The sequence below is a fragment of the Tachypleus tridentatus genome, chromosome 9, assembly GCF_004210375.1.
Source record: "Tachypleus tridentatus isolate NWPU-2018 chromosome 9, ASM421037v1, whole genome shotgun sequence".
NCBI classification, from domain to species: Eukaryota; Metazoa; Arthropoda; class Merostomata; order Xiphosura; family Limulidae; genus Tachypleus; species Tachypleus tridentatus.
The window spans coordinates 155409144-155412144 of NC_134833.1; the positions used below are offsets into that span (position 1 = coordinate 155409144).

Sequence of the window (3001 nt, forward strand, 5' to 3'; positions counted from 1 at the left end):
GCTCGATTTTAGTCTCGTCTGACCAAAGAATACTCTTCCAATAGGTAAAGAGTTTATCTACATGCTTTCTTGCATACCTCAATCGTGCTTCTAAATGAACAGGTTTTAAATATGGAGTTCTACAAGAACGGTATGCTTTGATAACAGAAGAAGGTAACATATTCGTAACTGGAGAGGTGCTTATTTCAACCCCAGTTTCCCTTACCAGTTTCTATATGTCATTACGTGTTAAACAAGGGTTCCTGCTAACTTCTCTGAGAACCTTCCTCTTTGCTCTCTCTGGAATTTCGGTGAAGCATATGGAACGAGGGAGGTTTGCAATTGATCCTGTAAGCTTGAACTTGGCAATTATGCTTTAAACAGTAGATTTCGGCACATTAAGTTGTGTATCAATACCGAAAAGAAACACACGAGACTTGTATTTTACAATAATTCGTTTTTTTTAAATCACTGAACAGTTCTTTCCTATTCGTTATGATGACGTTGTTTCCTAATCTGAGTGTCGCGGGTTCCAATCCCCGTCACATTAAACATGTTCGCTGTTTCAGCCGTGGAATAGTTGTAATGAGGAGTCAATCCCACTATTCATTGATAAAAGGGTAGCTCAAAAGTTGAGCTTACATTGCTTAGTTAGGGACTGTTAGCACTGATAGCCTTCATGTAGCTTTGCGTGAAATTCAAACAAAACAAATATTCTCTTTCAAATATTTCTATGTATAAACACCGATCTCTACTTTCCGTTAAACTTTTATTTCTCTTTCCTATTTTATATACCTGCTCATCAGGAAGTTTGGTCACATTCCTTGACTAACCAGGTCCGTGCGCAGAATGTTTTAAAGAGGAGTTCCAGTTTGTGAGATCAAAAGCCAACACATACTGTACAAGTAAAGTCTAGAACTTGCTTGATTAAAATATTTTGTTCTAAATACGTGCTAAGATATTCAGTTTGAAAGCCATTTTACACGAACAATTTTATGGCTATTTACATAAATTCTTCAAGCATCCCGTGGAAACTCAATAAATCATTATCCTGTTTAAATACCACATGTGGAGCTAGAATTACCTTAAGATAAATATATACGTTTTATTATAGTAAAATACTGTATTATCTACATGGAGAGTAGTTATTAATTGTTAAATTACATTATTAATTGAAATACCTCTGTACAGCAATAGTATATTAGCTGTTTCAGTCATTGGTTACCGTGTACGTACATGTACACACTATTGAAATTACATATCAGCATGTTTCCTTCTCTTGGTACGGGGGTGTTGTAATGTTTCGATAAATTCCACTATTCGTCGGTAAAAGTGCAGCCCAAGAGTTTACGGTGGGTGATGATGACTAGCTGCCTTCCCTCTATTCTTACTCTGCTAAATTAGGGACGGTAAGCGCAGATAGCTCTCGAGTAGCTTACGTGAAATTCAACAAACAAACAAATTATTCTCATAGGGTTCGTTTCCATGTTTATATGCAGTTTGAATGTTGATTGCAGTGTCGTAATGATTATGGATTAAAGTTAGAATATAAAATCTTTCTTGTCTTCTGTCCATCTAGAACCAGGTTTTGACATATGACTTTGTTTTCATTTGTTAAGTTTTACAACTTGCTTTAATGTGCCTTCCAAGGTAGAGACGTCAACAGATACAAATGGCCCAGACATATCTCTGAACCTTTGAAAGAGTCTGTATACATCTTAAGCGAATATTCATAAGACGAATAGCAGATACTAAACATTCACATGAAATGAACTTAGTGGCAGTGTTGGAAAGAGTTTCAGTAAGCGAAAATATTTGGTACATTGAAGTACGTTTAAACAATCAACCAGAATGTGAAGCCTATCCTAGAAAGGTATAGAAAGTAATTTTGTCTTCCAACGATGAAGTGTTTCATCAAATATCTTCCCTTGATGACGAGAAAACCCACTCGAAATAAAATGTATCTTAGTACGACTCTCCTTATCAGTAAAAGTCTTCCCTGTAAAATTTATAGCTTGTCTAATATCAGAGATAGAAACCTCTTTTGCGAGATTAGATGATGTAAGCTTCTGAATTCATGGTTTTCGGGTACATCAAATCTAAAGGAAAGATTACCCGTCAAGAAAAGGAATGGTTACTGTTTTCTTAAAGTAATGCTCCACGAAAGTATATTCTGCATTAACACATTGGGCTTTTCGGTAACTGTCTTGTAGCATGCTAACATTAATGTTAAATTTGTTTGCGACATTACTGTTGTGCTTTAAGATACGATGTGAAGTTATTTGACCGCAATCAGTACCTTATAACACTCTTATCTTAAGGAAATCACCCTATTCTAAATATGTGCGTGGCACCGCTCTATTCACGAACTACATAAACGGTTATCTCGGTATTATTGATACTTTTACCATAATCCGTTCAACGCCCCATGTTTAGAGGTTGGATGATGAAACAGACATATTTAAGGCATAAATGTAATTCTATTGCAATTAATAATTGCTCTATGAGAAAACAACAACAATATTCAGTAGACAACAACGTTCTATTTAAAGGGTCAGTACATAATAACACTCGCCCAGAAGGTAGAATTGAACTACTCTGACGTTAATCAGCTACGGGTTTGAAGCCCGCACTCCGGACCACCGAAGATCATCTGGGCGGTAATATGGTATTCCTTGGTTATATATATAATGATAAATTGGAAGTTTTTTATTTGTTTGGTGTGAAAGTCAAAACAGTTTAATTATTTCCACCTTTTAAAACTAAAATCAGTGAATTAAGTAAATAAGTAAGTAAAGTAATTTTTCTTGAATTCTTATTAAAATAGTTTAGGTTAGTATTAACGAAATAAAATGTTATATGTCTTTTAAAGCAAACAATGAAATCTGTACTATAAACATTTTATTTTATTCGTAGTTAGAGATGTTCACGACGTCTAGTAGTAAGTTTCTCAACCATGACGCTTTCTTGTTCGAGAGTTTTCCTTGTTTGTCGTCGAATTTATACATGATGACGTGTAGTG

At 35.0% G+C, this 3001-nt stretch overlaps 1 non-coding gene across 1 annotated transcript; it reads right to left on the reverse strand.

Annotated features, from left to right (window-relative positions):
• Positions 1 to 2551: 2551 nt before the first annotated feature.
• On the reverse strand, positions 2552 to 2638 carry TRNASTOP-UCA (transfer RNA opal suppressor (anticodon UCA)). Its single transcript has one exon. It is a non-coding gene; the product is annotated as a tRNA-Sec (tRNA).
• Positions 2639 to 3001: the final 363 nt, after the last annotated feature.